This window comes from Carassius carassius, chromosome 15 (assembly GCF_963082965.1).
Source record: "Carassius carassius chromosome 15, fCarCar2.1, whole genome shotgun sequence".
Taxonomy (NCBI): Eukaryota; Metazoa; Chordata; class Actinopteri; order Cypriniformes; family Cyprinidae; genus Carassius; species Carassius carassius.
The window spans coordinates 2251110-2257109 of NC_081769.1; the positions used below are offsets into that span (position 1 = coordinate 2251110).

The 6000-nt window shown below is 37.3% G+C and overlaps 1 protein-coding gene across 1 annotated transcript in view; it reads right to left on the reverse strand.

Annotated features, from left to right (window-relative positions):
• Positions 1 to 6000, reverse strand: part of LOC132157987 (plectin-like) — a 73736-nt gene that overhangs the window by 44389 nt on the left and 23347 nt on the right. The window lies entirely within an intron of this gene.

Below are 6000 nucleotides of genomic sequence, written 5' to 3' on the forward strand. Positions count from 1 at the left end.
AGCAGGTTCATTTCACTGAAAAGTGCAGGACCGTCTCTGTGATGCTTTCAGATCACTGATCTGTTGATGTGATTGTCACGCACAGCCCAAAGCAACACTCATTAGTGTGAGTGTGTTTCCAACCAGACTGTTTCATAAAGAGACTCGACAACCCACGCCAGAACCTTTTTAAATCAGCTGTTTTTGCATAGGAGCGGCTCACACCTCCTATCAAAATATTAAAACTCAGCACCTGCGAGGCACACCCATGTGAGAAGCCGATCTGTGGGTAATGACTGCAGGAGACGCCATGCACTGTGAGGCCTCATGCATGCTGGGAAAATTCACCAAGAGTGCATCATTCATGACTAACTGAACACCAGTACAGTACTGATACTGTAAATGAAAATACGGTAATAATACTGTAAATATAATACAGTAAAGACATTAGTGCACTGTAAATACAATTACAGTAATAATACTGTAAACATTTTTACAGGTATTTTCCTGGCATCCAGCTGCCAGTAATTTACTGTAAAATTTACAGCAACCTATTTACAGTGAACTGACACACCCACATCCTGCAGAAACATGTTCCTACAGCGAGAAACACGAGAGCACACCGCATACAAACTACCAACACCTGCATCTGTCATCATCACTAGAGACCTTGCAAAGCACTGCAGCCCTGTGTTGTTCAGAGTGATCTGAAGCAGCATGCTCACATGTACGGTTCAAATCAATGTGAGTTAGTTAGTAAAGTTGGTTATTTTTTCTATTAGTTAGCTTTAGCTGCACTACTGTGTACTCAACCATTTGATGCATGCATGTAATTACATTTAAAGTACTTGTACTTAATTATGTGCGTCATTACAATGTTAACTTGATCTCTATCTGTAACTCAACCCTTACCGCAAAACCTAACCACTATAATCCTAACCTTACCCTTTCTCCCAAACCTAACCATAACGCAAGCTCATTAACAAAAAAAAAATTTAAAGGTGTTTTTCAGAACAACATGTAGTTACAAAGCAAATCCATTATCTTGCAGGAATTTAATGCTAGTTTATAGTAGTTAAGGCCAGCTAATATATTGTAAAGTGTGAAGTTAGTATTCAAAGTAACAGATAAAATAGACATTTGTGTAGAAAGATACACAAAACAGCATGCAGAAGCATGAGAAATAAGAGTCTATGATAGAGATTTCAATACACCTCTTTCTGGGAGGAACACTGCTGTAAACTCGAATCATATCTCAGCTAGAATTTGTCTAATCACAACACCAAATCTGAATCAATTGCATCAGGAGCACAGGACATCTCAACACCATCTCTGATTTGAAGGATGGTGACGACGGATCATGCCATTTTGCAGCAAGGACTGAAAGACATGTAAATATACCAGGAATCAAGTATGAAGCAATCTAAAAAAAAAAGCATGAGCCAAAACAGAGCAAATGCCCAACACCACAATCCAATTAATTTACGCTTCTGTGGAATCCAATGTTCTCTGTTAAATTATTTTTTTTTTCAAGTTCAGCAGAGTACTTCAGTGCATAACACGATATGCACGAAACTGTTTGCTGAGCAATGTTAAGAATCCAAGTGATAGTTGAGACTTCTGCTTCTGATGGGTAGAGTGTGACATAAGCAGGTTATGAAATATCACTGCCATGGTGACTATCATGGGTGGAGGCAGTAAACCTTGACCTCTGTCATTAATATAAGACATCTTTTTAGTGTTTGAAGAGTCCTACTGCGGGAGATGATGTGGATAATTATGAACAGCTTGACGGGGGTCATCAGCATATCTTTGTCCTTTGACCACCGTTCACTGCTTTCTATCCTTTAAAGTTGTATAAAGTTACAGCAACCAACGCCCTTGTGATTCAGCGCATAACTCCTGCCCTCCGGGGTGTGTGAGGCATGCGAGAAAAATCTTTTTTTATCTATAAAATTAAATTTTATCCAGCATTATAGTTCTCTATGGTGTCAAATAGTGGTGGGCGATACTGCAAAATTTGGTATCGATCCGATACCAAATACATATAGGGTCAGTAGTGCCGATGCCGATGCCGATACCGATACCAATACGATACTTTTTACTTAAAAAAAAAAAACTTTTGTGTAGGGGAGTGCAGGTCTATGTCATTATTTCAGAGGTGAATGAATGGTCAATTATTTAGGCAATATTTTTTATTAATGTATTGAAGTCCACAAAAGTATTAGTTATTAGGCACTGTAGAATGAATTCTTTACAGCTTTAAAAAAATAAAATAAATAAAGAATAAAAAAAAATCTCTCCCTTTTTTCTGGTTTTAAAAGCAAATGAAATAAAGTGCACACAATTATTACTGAAGAACAAACAAAGAACAAATATACCTGTGCAATTACATTCCTTCAATGTGCTATCAGCTTTGCTCATTCGTTCGCGTCTCATCGGCGCGTTGTATCAGTGAGTCACATGACAACACAACAACGAATCACAGCAGAGTAGCAGGAGGGGGAGGAGTAGCAAAGTGGGCCAGGATGTGAAAGCAGCGTTTGCTCAGGATTGTAGAGGTAGAAGACACGAGCAAAGTATAATGAACGTAGATGAGAAATATTTAAATTAAAATATCGATTCTATTACAATTGTATCGATCCGATACCAATACCAGTGTTGGCATCGATACTATCGATATTTAGATCGATCCGCCCACCCCTAGTGTCAAATGCACTTTCTCTGTTTGCTCACCACTGTTTGCTGATGACATACTGAACGAGCCAATACAGTGAATGTCACCTCAGTCCCACTAGTAAATATATGTCATCTTTTTAAATATTGGTCAGGTGAGCTTCTGTGTGAGCCGATTTATAGTGTGAATTAAAGACACCCGAGCAAAGCAACCACAGATTGCAAATGTAATAAGGCTAGGTGATAAACCTTGCATTGTTTACTGATTTACTAAAAAAACTTTCAAATAAATAAATGCAGTTTTTTAATAATGAGATCTTCTAATATCAGATTTAATTATAATATCTTCTAATATAATCCTGTTTGCTCACAAGACTGCGTTCAAAAAAGAGTACAAAAGTTGTCTCATGGTTGTTGTCTTTAATGCAAGAACTAGTATTAATACATCAAGATAAAAAGTCCTATGTTTCCTTGGTCCTGCACTGACATTGAATAAGAAACCTAAGCCATATACACTGCAAATACTACTACTACTACTACTATTACTAATAATAATAAACAATGTTTTCCAGTAAAATATGATGCATCGACTTAGAAAGCAAATTTGCATATGGTATTAAGACTTTTTCTCAAAGAACATATAGTTTTTCTTACCCCAGTTATGCTTTAATCTTAATCTGACACAGTTTCACTTCTCAATTAAACTGATCTTGTTTTATGAATGGGTTACACTTTATTCTGATAGTCCACTTTAGAAGTTCTACTCACTGTAAGTAACTTAGCATCTACATGTCAGTTAGCTCTCATCAGAGTGTTAGTAGACCGTTAGGTTAGGGTTAGTAGACATGTAGCTACAAAGTTATTCATAGTTAGTAGGATGAATATCTAAATACAGCGTTACCTAAGAATGTTTCCAAACCCAGAATACTGCTTGAAATCAAAGTTGAAGTCTGTGAAGGTCATGCGCTAATAACAACTAGAGATCTGACTTTTAAAAAGAAGAAATGTCTCTTCCATCATGAGCAGGTGCATTTCCTTAAGTACCTTTCCTGCCCTCCAAAGCTTTCAGCATTCCCTGATAGTGCAATTCATCTGAAGGAGTCCTCTCCAGGCTGTCAGTCGAATATTCCCTTCGTCTCTGTTGTGTATTCATCTCCTTTACCTCACACTAATACAGAGTCACAAACCACAGCTCTTTACAAGCTCCTTATCTTCACTAGTCCGAATGGAAAGTTGCAGTTCTGCTTTCTTTCAGTTTAACTCCTGCCGTCCATTTCCAAGCTCCTCTAAATGATGCCGCTAGCTACAGATCATAGGCCTGCTCTTGTTCTGACTGAAGAGAGACATGGAGGGCATTGGCTTGGCCCCGCCTCAGCCCTAAATTGTCATGTTGGTGGAGCCGAGGCAGGAAGAAGAAGGGAAAGTGAGTGGGAAGGTGTGTCCGCCAGAATCCCACACCCTCTCACAACACACACACTAAATCATCACAGTCTCTAAAGAATAACGCAACAGGAAGCGTGTTTTGTAACTGCATGCTAAACGAGTGTGTGAAACTGGTCAAAAGAGCCATTACAGGAACAGGATTACATAGTCATGCTCTAAAACCTACTCATGCCAATAGACATTACACACACACACACACACACACACACACACAGGTATACGCCTCTTTAATGATTAACCACTGTGACGATCCTGAGCAGTTGGGCAAGTATGAGTAACTGAGGCAGGGTGAGGCTCTGGGATGGGTCGCTCAGGTCTACTCTCGCTGGAGATTAACAGTAATGATCCCAGTAAAACACATAACCAGAGGCTCCAGAATCAATCAACAGCCAGAAACACAAAGAAAAATCTTTATAAGAATCATCAGGCTTTCTTGTTCGCATGAGTGTATGTGCATGTGATCAACCTGAATGTGCAACATCTTCCATCACTGAAGACTGTGTAGATCTGTTCTAAATAGTTCATAAATGATCACCAGACTTTAAATCTACACAATTTATGAGTGAAAACAACACTAAACTACACTTTCTTTTAGCGTAGGAAGGTAAAGACAGCTCTGCTCATGTCATAAAGACAAAATCCTACAGCAGAAGAACAAGATGAGGATGGGGCCTTTATCAAACACTCATCATATTTTTCAGCAGATATGGAAGCTGACGCCTTCACTTTATAGACGTCTAAATATCTGTCGATAAAGGTGAAGGTATTAAGGTGCGGCACAAAAAAACTACCAACACCTTTAATAGCATTTACTGTACTTTCATTTTTTATGATTTACATTTTTCCAGCCGATTTAAAATATTTCCTACCCACTTTGATTTCAAGTTTCGTAACCTTAAATAAGTCAAAATTATTTATGTATTTATGTATTTGTTGGGATTTTAAAAAATGCATCAAGGTTGCATTAAATTGATGAAAATTGACAGTTAAGTATTTTACAATGTTGGGAAGGATTTCTATTTCAAATAAATGCTGTTCTTCATTTTTTTTTGAAAAATAAAATGCATCGCAATTTCCACAAACATAGCAAAACTGATTGATAATAATCAGAAATGTTTCTTGAGCAGTAAATCATTATATTAGAATGATTTCTAAAGATCATGTGACACTGAAGACTGGAGGAAAGATGGATTTGATCACAGCAATAAATTATATTTTACAGTATATTCACACAGAAAACAGTTATTTTAAATTGTAATAATATTTCACAATATTACCTTATAATATTAAGTGACTACTTCTATATTTACACGAGTACGTAAGCTCATATTAGCTTTCATCAGCCTCGTTTAATTACCCTGCCCTTGAAACTTATTAACTTATTAGATCATTTGTTGTAGAAGTAGTCACCCATTCACATTATAAGAATTGATTAAAGTCTGGTTAATCATATAATGATATTGAAAATATCTCATTTAAACCACAAAGAAAGAGTTATTCTGCTGATTGCAAGGGCACATTTCTGTGATGTGTTTTTAGTCCACATGATTATCAGCAATAATAATATCATCATTCACAGAGATGCTTAATAATCCACACAAAATTACAAGAGCTGAGATCTGATTGGCTGGATTAACCATGAGTCCTTCTGGAGACATGAGCTCACAGGATACTCAGCGTTATACAAATACAGCCTTTAAAGATTTGTTTGAGACACGTGGTATCCAAAACTTGATGTTCTTGAGCACACCCATATATTTAGATTAACTTGCCCTTAAACGACCAAAACAAAACAAAAAGCAAATCCTGTGCTTGGTTCTCGTCCAGAGCTGTGATATGGACCGGGCTTTATTCCAACAGTCAAGTCTGCACAAGACAAATCATTCATGATCCTCCTCATGC